The sequence below is a fragment of the Natator depressus genome, chromosome 7 (genome assembly GCF_965152275.1).
Source record: "Natator depressus isolate rNatDep1 chromosome 7, rNatDep2.hap1, whole genome shotgun sequence".
Lineage (NCBI taxonomy): Eukaryota > Metazoa > Chordata > Testudines > Cheloniidae > Natator > Natator depressus.
In genome coordinates this window covers 2,402,663-2,421,931 of record NC_134240.1, presented here as the reverse complement: position 1 = coordinate 2,421,931, position 19,269 = coordinate 2,402,663, and positions in this window count along the sequence as shown.

The following is a 19,269-nucleotide window of genomic DNA, read 5'->3' as shown; positions in this document are numbered from 1 at the left end:
AGCTTATTTATGTTTTTTACGCTTATTTTTTAACTTTGTACAGTTTGCCTGCAAAGCTGTGCTCATCAGATACAGTCCTTGAAGGACAGCTGTGTTTTTTAATTTGGATTTAGAACAGACATCGTGTTCTCCCTGACTTTCCAGGAAGTGTATTTATTTAGTTTGGAGATGTTTTATTTAATATTTTGATTTTCTCTTTATGCTTTTTTGTATTTATTTCTTAAGGTAGCACATTTTGTTAGTAAATTTTTAGCTTCTAGAAATAATCCTTGTAAAACTGCTGGCTTGATTTTGGCTCTTTGCCTTAGGATGAAAAACCTGGTTACTAGTTTTTTCTTGGCTGCCATTGGGTCCTATTTTTTTTAAAATATTAGTGGCATACCTTTGCCATGCTCTGCTAAGCCTTTTCAGCTGGTCCCAGGCTCCCTCAAATACTTCCCTGGGTGAGTCCATGTGGTCCACCCTTAGATTTACCCCTCTTCACCAGTGTGGCACTAACTTCCTCAGTTATAATCTCTAAAACCCTTCCAACGCCATTTCCCTTAAAGCTAGGTTGTGACCCTTATAATAAAGGATGGATACTTTACTTGCCCCAGATGAGAAGATCAAGTCACGTCACCACTCTGTTGGGGTTCTCTCAACATCTCTTACTCTGGTCTCCCCACCTGGCTCCAGTCTCGTCACTCAGGTTCCTTTATTTGGCATACAGCAAAGCTACACAGAGTTGATTGTACTCAAGCGTAGGGGGTGGGGTATAGGGAATACCACACATCCAAAGTTACACAGCAAACCTCTTCAGTTATAGACACTTACAAATTACATTGCATCACTCCTTTTGGGATTGGGTTAGTCACTCTGTAGGAACCAATCCCTGTACAGCACACACTGTCCAAGCAAAACTTACTCTTTACCTCATCTTACATTCCAGGCTTACCTTATCCATTGCTATCTTTGTAAATTGTCAATGGTTCCCTGGGTGTTCCCCCTTATTTTAGCTATTACAGGCATTCTGCTGCCAGCCTGCTGATTCATTAGCCTCCCTAATCCTGTCTCCCAATAAATAAGGCCTCAACCATGTCCAATTACTTGTGTCAAGCCAGGTCTACACTGAGGAAAAAAGGACCTGGGACAGTCTGCAGAGGACCTGACTCGTAATCTGCTATACCTTTGAAGGCAGAGAAAATTCTGGAGCAGCTCTTCAGTGGAAGGAATTATCTGGAGAGTCAGCCCCACCAAACAAAAATATATGACTCCACCTACTACAGTATGGAGGACTGAAGAACTTATCGACCCATTCCCCAAAGTAAGATATTAAATATTACATACATGCTGGGTCAGTAATTATTGCCAAAACTATTGTTTAAACTTTGAAAGCAGATAAGTGTCCACTAGCAAGACTTGAATTTGAACAAAAACACAAACTGCACAGAACAGGCAGCCATTTTTCTTGGGAAGAAGCCAGCCCAGTTTCAGAAAGTGCTTTCTCTGCTTCGTATAAATTCATCACCCTCTTAAAATCAAGGGAATACACTGAGCATCTCTCCTGGACTGGCAAATATATCACCAACCATACTAGGCCAACTTTCAGCTCTGAGTCGCACCTCAGCAGGCCCACTGAAACCCGTTGGGCTGCACTGGTGTAAACTGAACAGAGTCTGGCACGTTGAGAGTATCATAGCCCCAAAGAGATAAAGTGCACTGTCTTTCCTTGGTCTTGTAACAGACAGCAGAAGTACTCCACTAACACGCAGAGCAATTAGCAACACAATTTGGGAGGATTTGCACAATCAATTATGTCTACATTCTTCAGAAATGATTTCCCCATAAAACCAACTTGACGTGCATGGTTTCAGACCTAACCTCACCCACGTTCCCCGCCAAAAAGAAAAAGAATCAGAAGAAGTGTGTGTGCAGGAGCTTGTGTATTGTATTCCCTATTAACGATAAAACTCAGCACGGTTAGCCTTTTGCCATCTTTCAGATAAATGGAGAGACACTAAGGAATGGAAAATGCCCTTAGTAACCATGACGTTCTGTACCAATTGCTTTTTTCTAAAAGACGCTCATCTTGAATCATCTGAGACAAAGCTTATGAGGTTTGTTATTGGGCTGTTTTCTAAAGTTATTAAAATTTCAAACTAGTAATAGGGGTGGTGCAGCTTTTTAAATGTAGTGTGAAAAGTATTGCCTTCAACTGTTTCCACGTTCTTGGATAGGAAGCCAGCTTGCCAACACTTTAAATTTGATACACACATTGGGTCTCTTGGATCCATTCACTCCTTGCCATCTGGCAGGATGGCTCTGCACCTACTTACAAGATAATATGGCAGTTTAAATATTAGTAGAAGGTACCCTGCAAATAATCTCAAAATGCGATACTGTGTCTGCAAAAGGTTTCATTGTGTTACATCTCTGAATCAAGGTAATAGCTATTGTCCTGAAGGCATCTTTTTTTTTTAATCTTTTCAGGAGGATGACAGAGGAGACATGTTGCCACATGGACTTACCCCTGCACAATGATCTGCACAACCAGCATCACCATCCAGGAACCCTGATATTTCTTGTCACCTCTGAAAAAACAAAAATGGGAAATTAACTTTGGCAGCCTACCTTCATAGCAGTACCGCAAGAACGTCAAGAAGGGGAGGAGGGATAGCTCAGTGGTTGGAGCATTGGCCTGCTAAGCCCAGGGTTGTGAGTTCAATCCTTGAGGGGGCCATCTAGGGAACTGGGGCAAAAATTGGGGATTGGTCCTGCTTTGAGCAGGGGGTTGGACTAGATGACCTCCTGAGGTCCCTTCCAACCCTGATATTCTATGAAATAAGAAACCTCACATTATTAGTCTTTGTTCTTGGATACAAAACATGATACTAGTTTCTGACCATAAAGATCTTACCCCCATCACCCATGACCAGCATGCTTGTGTTTAGAAGTACCTGTCTGCAGAGCCTTTATCATTATCATCTATTACTTATAAAGTACTAAAAGTGTGCTGAGTACTGTACAAAATATGGAAGATGCCAGGCTTGTACCAAAGAGCATATAGCCAAAGTAAGATGATGGTCACAGTCTGCCTTGACTTCCAGCCATGCCAAACTACTGAAGACCATTTAATATACTCAGGCAGAACAAAGTAGAAGGAAATACATTGAAGGACATGATCCTGTCCTGAGCAGGAGTGTCACAGGGTCTACACCGGCACTCCCACTTCTGTGCCCGCACCCTGTGTTTAGGCTGGTATAATAAAGAGTCCCACCACCTTCTTCAGAGGTTTCACCTTTGTGTCTTCATTTACCATGTTCTTGTGCAGACCCAATTCCCCCAACAACAATCACTCCACAGACCCCTCCCAGCGTCTTCTAGCCCTTGAGGTTCCTTCCAGTAGGTAATGAGACAGAGAAACAGCCCTCCTGTCTCCTCCCAGGCCACCCCCTCACTAAGGTTTTCCCAGGGCTTTTATAGCCCTCCCAGTCTTTAGCCCAGCTGTCCCCACTCAGCCCAGCTTGTTGCTCTGAGCTAGCCCTCATTAGGGCTTACAGCTGGGCTCCCTGCTGCATACCCATGTCTCTCTACCTGGCCTTTTGACCAGAGAGCCGTCTGCAGCCAGCATTTTGGCAGGGCTTTAAAGGGGGTTTTACCCCTGCCCTGCCACAAGGAGGATGAAAGCCCTGAGGTAAGTGGGAAAGCGGGATACCGGGAGGAAGCACAGGCAGGAATGTCTGTGAGGGGAGGGCTCCTGCCTCATACTGGGAATGAGGGGCGATCAACAGGTTATCTCAAGTGCTTATATACAAATGCACAAAGCCTTGGAAACAAGCAGGGAGAACTGGAGGTCCTGGTGATGTCAAGGAACTATGACGTGATTGGAATAACAGAGACTTGGTGGGATAACTCACATGACTGGAGTACAGTCATGGATGGTTATAAACTGTTCAGGAAGGACAGGCAGGGCAGAAAAGGTGGGGGAGTAGCACTGTATGTAAGGGAGCAGTATGACTGCTCAGAGCTCCGGTACGAAACTGTGGAAAAACCTGAGTGTCTCTGGATTAAGTTTAGAAGTGTGTGCAACAAGAGTGATGTAGTGGTGGGAGTCTGCTATAGACCACCGGACCAGGGGGATGAGGTGGATGAGGCTTTCTTCCGGCAACTCACGGAAGCTACTAGATCGCATGCCCTGATTCTCATGGGTGACTTTAATTTTCCTGATATCTGCTGGGAGAGCAATACAGCGGTGCATAGACAATCCAGGAAGTTTTTGGAAAGCGTAGGGGACAATTTTCTGGCGCAAGTGCTAGGGGAGCCAACTAGGGGGGGCGCTTTTCTTGACCTGCTGCTCACAAACCGGGTAGAATTAGTGGGGGAAGCAAAAGTGGATGGGAATCTGGGAGGCAGTGACCATGAGTTGGTTGAGTTCAGGATCCTGACGCAGGGAAGAAAGGTAAGCAGCAGGATACGGACCCTGGACTTCAGGAAAGCAGACTTCGACTCCCTCAGGGAACGGATGGGTAGGATCCCCTGGGGGACTATCATGAAGGGGAAGGGAGTCCAGGAGAGCTGGCTGTATTTCAAGGAATCCCTGTTGAGGTTACAGGGACAAACCATCCCGATGAGTCGAAAGAATAGTAAACATGGCAAGCGACCAGCTTGGCTTAATGGTGAAATCCTAGCGGATCTTAAACATAAAAAAGAAGCTTACAAGAAGTGGAAGGTTGGACATGTGACCAGGGAAGAGTATAAAAATATTGCTCGGGCATGTAGGAAAGATATAAGGAGGGCCAAATCGCACCTGGAGCTGCAGCTAGCAAGAGATGTCAAGAGTAACAAGAAGGGTTTCTTCAGGTATGTTGGCAACAAGAAGAAAGCCAAGGAAAGTGTGGGCCCCTTACTGAATGAGGGAGGCAACCTAGTGACAGAGGAAGTGGAAAAAGCTAATGTACTCAATGCTTTTTTTGCCTCTGTTTTCACTAACAAGGTCAGCTCCCAGACTGCTGCGCTGGGCATCACAGAATGGGGAAGAGATGGCCAGCCCTCTGTGGAGATAGAGGTGGTTAGGGACTATTTAGAAAAGCTGGACGTGCACAAGTCCATGGGGCCGGACGAGTTACATCCGAGAGTGCTGAAGGAATTGGCGGCTGTGATTGCAGAGCCCTTGGCCATTATCTTTGAAAACTCGTGGCGAACGGGGGAAGTCCCGGATGACTGGAAAAAGGCTAATGTAGTGCCAATCTTTAAAAAAGGGAAGAAGGAGGATCCTGGGAACTACAGGCCGGTCAGCCTCACCTCAGTCCCTGGAAAAATCATGGAGCAGGTCCTCAAAGAATCAATCCTGAAGCACTTACATGAGAGGAAAGTGATCAGGAACAGTCAGCATGGATTCACCAAGGGAAGGTCATGCCTGACTAATCTAATCGCCTTTTATGATGAGATTACTGGTTCTGTGGATGAAGGGAAAGCAGTGGATGTATTGTTTCTTGACTTTAGCAAAGCTTTTGACACGGTCTCCCACAGTATTCTTGTCAGCAAGTTAAAGAAGTATGGGCTGGATGAATGCACTATAAGGTGGGTAGAAAGCTGGCTAGATTGTCGGGCTCAACGGGTAGTGATAAATGGCTCCATGTCTAGTTGGCAGCCGGTGTCAAGTGGAGTGCCCCAGGGGTCGGTCCTGGGGCCGGTTTTGTTCAATATCTTCATAAATGATCTGGAGGATGGTGTGGATTGCACTCTCAGCAAATTTGCAGATGATACTAAACTGGGAGGAGTGGTAGATACGCTGGAGGGGAGGGATAGGATACAGAAGGACCTAGACAAATTGGAGGATTGGGCCAAAAGAAATCTGATGAGGTTCAATAAGGATAAGTGCAGGGTCCTGCACTTAGGATGGAAGAATCCAATGCACCGCTACAGACTAGGGACCGAATGGCTAGGCAGCAGTTCTGCGGAAAAGGACCTAGGGGTGACAGTGGACGAGAAGCTGGATATGAGTCAACAGTGTGCCCTTGTTGCCAAGAAGGCCAATGGCATTTTGGGATGTATAAGTAGGGGCATAGCGAGCAGATCGAGGGATGTGATCGTTCCCCTCTATTCGACACTGGTGAGGCCTCATCTGGAGTACTGTGTCCAGTTTTGGGCCCCACACTACAAGAAGGATGTGGATAAATTGGAGAGAGTCCAGCGAAGGGCAACAAAAATGATTAGGGGTCTAGAGCACATGACTTATGAAGAGAGGCTGAGGGAGCTGGGATTGTTTAGTCTGCAGAAGAGAAGAATGAGGGGGGATTTGATAGCTGCTTTCAACTACGTGAAAGGGGGTTCCAAAGAGGATGGCTCTAGACTGTTCTCAATGGTAGCAGATGACAGAACGAGGAGTAATGGTCTCAAGTTGCAATGGGGGAGGTTTAGATTGGATATTAGGAAAAACTTTTTCACTAAGAGGGTGGTGAAACACTGGAATGCGTTACCTAGGGAGGTGGTAGAATCTCCTTCCTTAGAGGTTTTTAAGGTCAGGCTTGACAAAGCCCTGGCTGGGATGATTTAACTGGGAATTGGTCCTGCTTCGAGCAGGGGGTTGGACTAGATGACCTTCTGGGGTCCCTTCCAACCCTGATATTCTATGATTCTATGAACTAGATAGAGGAAAGGGTCAAGACCTGCTGGACTACTATGAATACTACAAAGAAAAAAAAATGTGAACACTTCCCAAGGTCAACTCAATGAGCTGATTAACGAGTGACTTATTACCTGATGGACGTCATGAGTAAGGCTGCGAGTTTGTCACGGAGATCACAGAAGTCACGGATTCAATGACGTTCCGTGACCACTGTGACTTCTGCAGTGGCCGGTGCACAAGCAGCCCCTGCACCAGGCACACCAGCCACTGTTGGGGAAGTCTCTTGGGCCACCACCCCCCCACTTCCCTACCCCCCACCCCTCAGCAGCAGAGTTTGGGTGTGGGAGGGGGCAGGGCTCTGGCAGCGCTTACCTGGGGCTTCCCGGATGGGCGACATCCCCCTCACTCAGCTGCTAGGTGGCGGCGTGGCCCGGCAGCTCTGCGGGCTGCCTCCGCCCAGACCACTGGCTTCGCAGCTCCCATTGGCCGGGAACTGCGGCCAATGGGAGTTGCGGGGACGGTGCCTGCAGGTGGAGGCAGCCCACAGACCATGCCACCCTGACTTCTGCGCTGCTGCCTTCAGAGCTGGGCAGCTGGAGGGTGGTGGCTGCTGGCAGCAGTGCAGAAGTAAGGGTGGCAGTGCCATACCATGTCATCCTTACTTCTGCGCTGCTGCTGGCAGTGGCTCTGCCTTCAGAGCTGGGCTCCTGGCCAGCAGCCGCTGCTTTCCGGCCACCCAGCTCTGTCAGCAGCGCAGCCACCACCACCAGCAGTGCAGAAGTAAGGGTAGCAGTACCGCAACCCCCCCACAATAGCCTTGTGACACGCCCCCCCCGCAACCCCCCCCACAATAGCCTTGTGACACCCCCCCCCGCAACCCCCCCACCATAGCCTTGTGACACCCCCCCCCCTTTGGGGTCAGGACCCTACAGTTTTAACACTGTGACATTTGAGATGTAAATATCTGAAATCATGACATTTACAATTTTTAAAATCCTATGACTGTGAGATTGACCAAAATGGATCATGAATTTGGGAGGGCCCTAATTATACCCATTAGTACTTGGAAAGTTTGTATCTGAAGTTACCCGTCAAGTTTCACATTGGTAACTGCGAAATCAGAAAGAAAGAACAAAGTTTTTAGTTTTTGTAAGACTAACGGGAAAGTCAAAAATCTCTCATCTAGTATCAAAGTACGCAATGGTTTTGGCACAGTATGTGAGGTAAGGGTATGACATGCAGGTAACAAGATATGTGACATTACTCAGAGTGTGGCTTTTCTAGCTTGGCTAGAGTTGGTACCAAGTAGACCATATTTTCAAACTACCTAAATGCAACACATTTTGAAATGGACAATTGCTAAAGCACCCCATGTGCATGCATACAACCCTGTTTGCAGTCAGGTTTCTAAACTGCACTGTTTGAAACATGCCTGTGTAAAACTCTGAGCCAGCGCTCACTGGGTGTAATGCACAAGACGTTTTTAAAGGCAACTGTTGCTTGATCATGTTGGGATTCCTCCGTTTATAGAAGGGCTGGGAAGGGAACGGAGTGTCAAAACTATGGAAATAATGCCAGAGACATTTCCATAGTATAGTTCACCAGAGAAAGAGAGAGAGAGAGAGAGAGAAAATGGAGGGCAATCACTTCTCAAGGTACAAAATCAGCTCCATTTTAGTTCAGCTACTAGGCATGTTCTGATAGCTCAGGGGCTAGGGGGTAGGAAGGGGAACCTTTCGCCTCTAGGTGGCTCAGGCAGCGGTAGTGACTAAACATCACTGTGACAGCTGTTTGGCAGGCTCTGTGACGTCAAATTAAACTTTCCATCCAGATCCAGGTGTACAAGAGGCCTAACTCTTAAAACTGCCGTCATACCTGGGCTCTTCTCTCCGTCTAGGACAGACGCCGGCAAGGATAAAGAGTCTAGATCTACCACACCAGTACCATACTTATTCATCTACTTTTGATGGTCCGAGGTGCTGGCGCTTTTGGTGCTGAAGACCCCAAATTCAATCTACAGTGATGACCAACCATCAAGACAGCCAGTCCAGCCAACAATGGCAAAAACAGCCAAAGCAAAGATCTCTGGACATTTGGAGAGCTTTCTACAGTTTTGACTGGACTTCTCTGCCAGGGGCTGATTGTCTGTGTCCTCTAAACCTCCTGCACCTCCTCTCTCACAGTCTCTTCACCTCATCTTGACTCCACCCCCTGTCCTTGTTTCCCCCTTTTCAATTTAGCTAATCCCCTGCTAACTATATCCACTCCCCGCCAAAAACAGTGGAACTAGCATGCCATTTGCAGCCATCACATTGTTCACTCCGTTTGTGTTCCACCCCTTCCTCCACGGTAGGTCTGTCTTGTTGATTTAGCTTGTAAAGCTCTTCAAGGCAGAGGCCATCTCCTATTCTGTATTTGTACAACGGGACCCCATTCTTGGTTGGCCCTTAATCAATGCCATAATAAAACTTACTAAATAATACTAATGCTGTCTGTATGTGTCCATGGCTGCAATGTGTTCCACATGGATTTCTGTTGCCATACCTGTCAGTCGAGCTCTGTTCACAAATACCATTTTTTCCCTCTAATCCGGATGGATGCTTCATTGCTCTGACTCAAACGATGAAAAAGAATAGTAAAAAGGCTAGAAAATTAATTCCTCCCTATGGCAGGTTATCATGGGAAGCTGAAAAGTTACAAAAATAGACCCATTCTTGTTACTGCTGTAAGACTGATAGGTGAATCTTATTCAGAGAAGGAAACTGTAATGACAAGAATATAAATGTTAATGTGAGGATCAAATGCAATTTTAATATTTCTCTGGTAGAGGTAAACAGCCCTGGTGCATATCTGAACAGCAAACACACACTAAATCAATTCAAGTACTTGCAGACTAATCCATTTTCAAATATGTTTTCTTGAAGGCAAAGAGTCTGCACTGCCAAGACCCAGCCCTTTGGTGACGGAAGCAGAAAACAGAGGCACTAAAGTGTGCCATTTTAAAAGCACCAGACTGCTGCACGCAGCTGTTTCTACTGGGCCATCGCTCAGATCTGAAAGCACTGATATTGTCCTTACGCTTTCCCGGAGTCTCCAGTCATTGCTAAGACTTTTGGTGTGTTACCAGCTAAGACTCATTATTCTGAACACACACCAAATCCAAACACCTTTGAAATGTAGGGAGGTTCAAAAATCATACTGGATCTGGACTAAAATTTGACAATGGCTCCTGTCCTTATACCAGGCTGACCCCAAATGGTGGATCTGAACACAACAGTGCTTAGGACCCACTGAAGTGAATGGAAAGATTCCTATGGACTTCAGTGGACTCTGATTAAGACCCGTTGAAGAAGCGATACCTGTAATATCTGCAGGATAACAGCTAGGAAATGCTGATTTTTTTAATGGTTCCCACGGTACACGTTTTGGTGGCTGATTTGCAGATCTTCAAATATTTTGTGACTGTTAGAGCTTTTGAAAGCAATATCGTCATTTCAGATTGTGCTCAGTTGCACATCCGACATGTGACCATATTAATCAGACAAACGTGCAATGGGTTTTTTCTCCCTCCCCCACTTCAATGAAGTACAACACATGTATAGTCCAGAATATAACCTGTGAAACATGTTTAATGCTTGGTGTTGATGTTTAGGAAGTAGGTGATAACCTCAGGCATTTGTCAGAGCATTGGTCTCACCTCCAAAATGCCACGGAATGTGATTTTAGAAAATCGAGGTAGGTGTTAGGAAAGGTCTGTTTGTTAGCCTGGGATAGAATTTTGGGTTTGACTTTTTGATACTCTTATATCTTATCCTAATCTGTGTAAACAAACAGCAAAGACACTGTGATGTTGCTTCTGCCTAGTCAGATGGATTTGTCAGTAAATTGGGAACAGATAAGAGCAGTTAAAGTGTTACTCAACAGCACATTTTAAGATTGTCTCCATCCCTATCTCAAGGCAAGGTCAAGCAACCAGTCAGGAGGGGCAAAGGGGGATGGGAGAAAGGTATAAAACACTAAAAGACCAAAGAAATGCCTGTCCCTGACAGCAGCACACCCTCACTCCTTACCCTCCCATGGGGTACAAAAAGTGGGACTGTAGGCATGCATTGCAGGTATATTTGGAGGAGGAGGTGGGGAGGGGGAATGGGGAACAGGGACACAGGCAAGGCTTTGCAGCATCAGAGCTGGGAAGGGGGACACGGGGTAAACGCTCTGCGGTGTCAGAGCTGGGAACGGAACACTGGGGAACAGACTCCACTGGTGTGTAGAGCTATGGATGTGCTTGTTTGGAACTAACCCCAATAAACATCCCAGTGCCTGCACTTCGACTTCTGGTCAACTGCTTTCTGTCTGCGTGACAAGAGCCAGGGGAGGGGGTGAAGGGAAAACCCTCTAACAGTAGGATCCCTTTCAAATATGGTGGGAGCCATTAAAAAGCCAACACGTGCCAGGCTTAAACTACAGTTATCTCCTATTCTAAGAAAAGGTGAACGTGGGCTTCCCAACCACCCCTTCTTGAGATAACTGTTGAACCAAACTTCTGACAATTAGGAAGAAGCTTTCCCTATGGACAGGTTTCCCTGTAACTGCCAAACGCAGGGTTTCTTCCACCTTCCTCTGCAACAGCTGGGGCTGGTCATGTAGGAGAGAGAGAATACTGAACCAGAGAGGCCACTTGTCTGAGTCTCTCTGGCAATTCCGATATTCCTATGGACTAATGCCTGCACTGTTAGATTACAGTCAGAATGCTTTCAATTGCTTTATTTCTAGATGCAATCGCCGGATTATTCTCAATATTGTTATATTTACTATTACCTATCATTTAAAGGTAGTACTTTCGTTCTTAATACTTGTGAATTTCAAACAAAAGACTATCGTTTCAGCCTCTATTTAATATAGTTTCTTTTAAATTTGCCAGAATCTCTCAAAATGCAATAACAGTACATGTTATTGCCACTGGACATTACCTACAAAAGAATAAATGGGATGTTCAATGAAGACTGATTAATCAGTGCTCTTTGTAATTTCGCAGTATGCCAAAGAAGGGTAAATCATGTAAGCGTATCTAATTTTCCTCTGCATAATGTCACTAATTATACAACAATTCTTGGATTAAACAGATCTTATGTAAACATAATGATCTCATTTGCAGTGAATTCCCTCAGTTTAGTTAACCAATTGCTTTTGTAATTCTGGAGGTATCATTAAAACCTTTCTAATTTAAATACAAACAGATGTGTATCATAATACCATTGTCAAATGTAACCCTTGATACTTTACTAAACAAGTGAAGGAAAAATTATATATTCCTCATGTGATATTTAATTACATGGTTTGAAGAGGAAATAATAACTCCTAATGATGGAATTAAAGGTTTCAAGATCTAATTTGATTAAGCTATGTGCATATTGGCATATATCTTGGTATGCAGCAAAATGTGTCATGATTTTCACATTCACAAGGGGCTTACAGCAGTTTTGTTGTAAGAAACACTGACGCCTAGTGTATTATTAATACTGGGTCACTTTTACAGAACAGCAGGAAATGCCTCAGCTACACTACTTTGTGGTACATGTACAATCACCAGATGCTGCCCAAAACGGGGACCCACTGGCATCTGAGCAGAAGATAAAAGGTACTTAATGGCTCAATATCAGATGTCTTTGGAGCACGAAAACGCTTGTTTTTCAGGATGTTATTATGCTAATAGATTAAAACAGGCTCTTCTAAGCTCTTTTACAAATGTGTTTACCCCTGAAGACCATAAACAACTTGCTTTGCAGGCAATTCTCATGAATTATTACAGACTCTAAAAACAATTACAGTGTTATCTGTTTTCATGTTCATACAGTTACCCTACATATAGTAAAAATAACGAGCAGTCTACTAGAAAATATATATATAATAGAGGAGTGTGAGATTGGTTAGATAAAATAAATTAAAGTAGATTAGATTAATCAGATACTTATTCAGGAAATGAACTCTTATTCTAGGCACCGTCTACTGTTCTATCAAGAAACAGATTCAACAATAGCTGTTAACTTAATATTTAATTAGATGAGTCACTTTTCCCCCGTTACCGCCTGTATCCACAGCCAGCTGTTTTGCACCTCCAGGCCTCGAGCATGGTCACCTCCCCTTTTTCTTCTCCAGCTGTTCTTGCATATGAGATCAGGAAGATGAGAATAAGACAAACAGAGCAGCCCAAGCTAGCAACAGCCCCTGGAGGAACCAATTTCAATCAAAACCTCTCCGCATCTGTTCAGCTGACTCCCCTGGGGTTACGAATCTCTCTTGAGAAGACCTGCCTGAGGGCATGCAGCCTGCATGCCGTGACAGGCATAGATTGGGTTTTATGGACATATGCCGCACAGTCTTCTGCTACATCACCCTTCAATTAACAGGTGTGGTTCTTGGCAGGCACCATGATATGCTGCACAGGGGGATTAATATTGAACTATATTTTAACAAGGGGTTTTTCAGCTACTCATACATGGGTAATTGCTGAAGTACAGGACATGGAAACAACTAGGCCCAGTTTACAGGTAGAATTTGAAAGCAAAAAATGAACACTGCGATGAGCACAGCTCCCATTTCCATGTGTGAGGCCAGACTGACGGCTGGTGTACCACACTGAAGTTAGGAGAGTCACACCACCGGGCAGTCTGGCCCATTAATTTCTACCGTGCTTAGCTGTACAGACGATAGCTTCTGTTAAGCTGCTATCAGAGTGGACAGTGACTCAGTGACCATTACTGCCACGTGTTGGGGGACGCGATCAAACTGAATCTGTGTTTACAGACAATGACTGAGAAGATGGTGTCATGTCTCATGTAGGCAGATACCCAGGGTAAACGCCTTATACTGCACAGCCCCAGTGGTTACCGTCTAGTGACAAGGGAGTATGCAATAGGCAATGACCAAGCTTTAAAAAAACCCCATGAGATTACAGTTAGGCTACTGGATCCATAATTAGCAGTTTAATGACTGAGCGAAATCCGGCTGAAGGCAGTTGGCTCTTTCCCTTGATTACAAGGGGCCTTGGGTCAGGCCCCTAAGCAAGTGGTCTGATTTTCAAAAGTGCTAAGCACCCCACAGGCCGCACTGACGCCCGCTAGAGCTGCACAGTACCCAGCATTTTTGAAAATCAGGCCTTGTAGTTAGGCCCTTAAATCTGCATTTCAAAACCTAATGTTGGACTCCTAGTTTTGACAATCTTGGCCCATTTTCTAACCCTATGATTTGAAATTTCTTGGCTCTGTTTGCTGTACATATAAAATTTCCCTGAATATTTGCAGCACTGTAGATTTTCAAAAATGAGATAAATTCATCTTCCTGGCTCTTTGTATGCAGTTTCCTGATTTGCACAGTAACCATCCATTCAAATTAGGTGCCACAAGTACAAACTATTTGTTGCATGAGATGGTGCACATAAGGATTCTGAAAACATGGTACTGTGTCCTTTTATCTGCAATTAATGTCACTTATTTGTGCATGGAAATTATTACCCAAAATGTTTTCTTAGGGGAACTCATGAACACACCTTGTACTTGATCATTTTGTTAACAAGCTTAGTTTCTAGTTAATTTACTTTTCAACAGCAGCAAACAGAGAATTAATTGGTCTTAGGCTCATTCCACCCCACTCAAATATCCTTGGTGAGGAATAGTAACTAATTTGTTAGACTAGATGACCCTTGTAATCCCTTCTAGCCCTATGGTTCTAGGATTCTATGAATTAGGCATGAGATGATTACGGTTAGCAGCTGCATTATCTCTTCTTTTTGGGTGATTACAGATTTTTTTATTATTATTGAAGTCACTCGTGCTACTATTTAAAAATTATTACATTATAGCCCTTTTCAAATAAACGGTATGAATTAATATTAACAGAGACCCTTCTCTTGACTTCTTAGTCAGTCATTAGCAGCCTACAATGCCAAATATCAGCGGGCCAACACCGTGGTGTCTTTCTTTATTTGCATTTTCTGCTGAAAAACAAAAAAACAAAACCAAAAAACCACAGTTGCAATGACGGGTCTCTGAGGATAAAAGGATGTTTCACACTCTCCCTGAGGACACAGTTACCTTGAGAGGTTCCTCATGCTATGACAGGTCAGGTTTCTCAGGAAGGTCATTTTCTGACATTTGATAATGGTATAGCTGAGCATTATCAATTTAGATGGCGTGTACAAGACACTAGACATCTATATAGCTGCATTATGAGAATTATCTAGGACATGTCAATTTGGTAACCTTGCTGTAATGAAATGATCAATGACCAACTGGTGGGAAAGATCACAACTCTACAGATCTGTACAATATTACTCTCTGAATCAAATGTGACATGAGTAAGGCAGGAACATTTCTCCTCAAGTGGAACAAGACTTCAAGGAAGCCAAGACACTTAAAAATAGGAAAACAAGTGTAGAAGAAGCTGAGCCACAAAGGAAAGGTTTGAATTTTTAGGCAGGGAATAGAGGCGGAACCTGAATAGACCCTTAAATGGCTTGTATCACATGAGGATGGATGTGCCAACACCCCTCCCTTGCTAACACACTTTTCAGGAAGCATAAAGGATATTTGCTTATTTTTTAAAGGCAAGAGCATTCCACGAGTTATGCCATTCTCCTGAGTAAGTTGCAATAGGCAAGTGTCCTACTGCCTTTCAGGGTCATTACAACACTACACATCGTGACACTGACCTAACAAGGAAATAAAACATAATAGACTTAAACTATGCACTGGAGCACATCTCCCAGGGAGGCAAAGCTTCGGTGCAAGTAAAACAGGCGGCAGACACTCCTCGCTCCCCTTTATGACTGAGCTGCACTTGGCGCAAGACCAAAGGATGTAGCAAACGTGGCTGGTTCTGAAGGTTCCCCTGATCCTCGGCCTGGCCAGGGCATGAGTCTCTGGAGTAAATTAGAGCAAGCTTGCAAGGGGCCTTTCCTGCCCAGCCATGCCCCCTGGCCCCTGGCAATAGCACTCATGGCAAGGGCTGAGCGTGGTGATGTAGGAGCCACTACAGCAGCTCTACCCCACGCGAGGAGCCCATTTGCAGAGGGAATTTCCTTAAGGGCTGCTTTGTGCTGGGGCCATGATCTGGCACAAATGTTCTACTCGCTCATCAATACGAAAGGGGAAGTGGATGTCAGCAAATGTTCAGGGTAGGAAGTAGGTTGAGTTCTTGTTAGCTGGCCGTATCATCATGTGCTATTTGATGTGGTCTTATGAGACAGGCATCTCTACTGAACTGAATAAACAAACATACAAGAAATTAATGTTAAGCAATAGGTGATAGGCCAAAGCCAGCTGAAAACATAGCAGCAACGTATTTGACTGAATCTTGGGCAAACCTTTGAGGTTTTTAAGGTCAGGCTTGACAAAGCCCTGGCTGGGATGATTTAGTTGGGGATTGGTCCTGCTTTGAGCCGGGGGTTGGACTAGATGACCTCCTGAGGTCCCTTCCAACCCTGATATTCTATGATTCTATGAGTACATGAAAAGGTTAATCCTGCAACAAGCATGGACTATGCTACTGAAGTGGTTTTGAGAGGACGAGTGGATTCACTGTTCTAGCGCCTAGTTGATCTCAACTAAGGTAAGGACTGTGGCTGTTATTTAAGGTGTTAGACAAAACTTTGACTCAATCTCATTGACAAAGTAGACATGGTTCCTCCAGCTGCCTTTGCCTTGGGAAGTGCAGAAAACATGTCCTGGCCATGAGTTGCCTTCAGACTATCCTTTTGAAGGACTCTTCTTGATATAAAGAACTTATTAAAATTCACTGATTCTTGGGAACACTGTTTTTCCTTATTAGCCGAAAGTCTCACCCAGAAAGCTGTGTAAAACTATCAGCTTTCACAGAGAGCCTGATCCAAACCCATTACATCAGGTGGAAAAGACTCCCAATAAATGCCTTTGGGTCAGGCCTTTAATGGCTTTATTTAATTGCAAGATCTGAGATTTTCCAAGATTCTGTTAATTTGGACAAGGGTGAAAGTGGTACCCATTCCACCAGGCCAGATTTTTAAAACTGGAACCCTAAAAATCAAACTCCTAAATCCCTCTAAAGGATCCTAAATACTTGGCCTGATTTCTGGTGGTTTTACCACCTACTACTTTCACCAAAGTCAGTGCTCTGGTATGTTTCATTTAAAATCCATCTCTGCTCTGAGGAGTGACTGTAAAGTGGCTTTGTGGTGCTCCATGAGTTTCAGAGCCCAATTTCCAAAGAGCTCAGCACTACTGGTCAACATGGGATGCGCAGTTCCTTTGGAAATCTGGCCCTCAGTGACTCCGTATCAGACGTGCTCAGTTTACAAAGAGGGAAAAGATATTGGATCAGGTCCTGACATGGTGTTGCTTCCCTGACTTAAATGGAGTTACGATAACAGCTGACACCAGCTTAGGATCTGGCCCATTTTCAATAGCTGCCAACCCAGCAACCTCAAGCTGGACTCTGAAAAGCAAGCCAATTATTTCCTTCTCATGTGTCATTATCACCAGAGATAAAGATCTCAAATCCTGCCCTCGGTTATTTTTGTGCAGTCCTAGGGCTTTCACTGAGATTGGAATTCAGTAATCAGGTACACCTGTGCAAACAGTTCAGTAGCGGATACACAATAAGGATCAGGATGCAGTTCATTCTCTTTCCCCATTTGGCTCTACAGAGCCGGCAAGAAGAACAAAGTAGTAAACACTTATTACTGTCATTAGAGTGAGCAGATAGGCCCCAGAATATACCCGATGAGCAGAACTGCTAAATAAGAAGGTTCCATTTTTATATAGTCATTTTCCATAATAGAACTTTAAGAATATGGTTTGTTAATTCTATGGTTTAACTCTAGTCTAGAATATGTTGTCCTAGGCGGTGCAAGTTGTTGGGAGGTCTCTCTTCCTCCTTCTCAGAGCCATTCTTCACTTCCACCAAAGCTGGAATAACACTGCTTCTCCCATGGACCAGGAGGCATTCAATGTAACTTTATTTCGTGTGGTTAATTGAAAGACATCAACACCGTTAGCTAAGCCTGCACTTGTACTTTCTTGGTAGCCACATTCATTTCTTGAACACTTGTTGGCAGTCTCATTGACTTATCCATTCTTCACTCCCTCTTATGCCCACAGTCCTGACACACATTGGAAGAATAAAGGCTGGCTATTCTTGGCTTGGAACATCACTCAGTGAAGGTCTCTGGCCTGTGTTATGCAGGCGGTCAGATGAGATAATCAGCATAGTCCCTCTAGCTTTGAAATCTACAAAATGTCTAAGCTATTACTCTCTGGACAAAGGCCATAGGCATGCCTAGAACTTTTTTTCAGTTATAAAAGCATAATGCAATATTTTTAATATCTAGATCAATATTTTTGGAGTATTTGAGTCTAGCTGCCCTGTGTATGTCAGTGCAAATGTACCTCATTACTGATTTGCAGTATGTAAAGTCAAAGGACACGTTCTAAAAAAGAATATATCCTTTAAAGGCATGTGAGACGCTTATTTGTCTTCAATCTTACAGTAAATAGCTTACCTACTTATGGAGGGGAAGATTTACCCTTGGAATATAGCATCAAGTTCGCACTCAAGCAACTAAGACAACCTGTGTCTAGTGTGTGCTGGTAAGCAAGGTCTCTTTATTATAGCTAAACAGCTAAATATTGACTATGGAGGGGAACAAGGAAGCAGATGCTTTATCTAAATTACTTCTGATCCGTTGATTTGAGGAGGCTGGTGAAGATAAAGTGGTTTGCAGAATTCACATGAATTCATCACACGCACGCGCACACACACACACACCTACCTATCTAAGCATGTTCAGTAAAACCCACCCAACAAAGATCACGATCTTACTGGCAATGAACTTCTGTCTTAAGTGACTGGCCTATTAAGAACATATTGAGATGGATTGCTGTGAGAAGCTGTAGATAATACGGTATTTACACAGAAAGGAAGGTTGTCTGCTCCTTGCTTTACTCATGTGAGTGGTCCCACTGGCTTCACTGACAATACAATACTTGTCTGAGTAAGGCAGGCAGGACTGGGCATGGAATCATGGTGCAGTGTCAGGAAGGTGGATGTAGCTTTTGGGTGCATTGGCTATCCAGAAATATTGTGCCCAGTATGGAGAAAGGGAAAGGAGAAAGAGGCAGGTTCTTGTGAGTCCCAATTACGCCTCAAAGGAACTGCAGGGGCCAGACGGGTTTCTGAACAAGGAGGTGTCCAAATACCATAAATAACAGGGACATATAGAGAAATTACTTTGGATGTGTTTCTCTTTTAACTCAACACTCCATTGTAGCATCCTGCAACCCTCCGAAACACCCTGAAGACTGAAATACCTCAAAAGATATGGTCATGTCACGCTCCCCACCAATTGCTGAGTTAGATCTCTTTGCAGAGGCAGGGATGGCTTGTTCTCACCACACTCTGTTGCATCTTATTTAGATTTAAAACTAAAATAGTTTGCTCTAATAGCATTAGTGTTAATGGAGTTGTATGTTGCGAATGGTTAACAGTCTCTCACTGTTTATATTTCAGCAGGAACTCATTATGCCACCCCCAGGTACAATCCCATTAACATTATCTCTTAATTAGCTAAGAATAATTTATTTAAAGTACAGCAGTGAAAAAATATTCTGGGCCTGATTCTCTTCTCACAC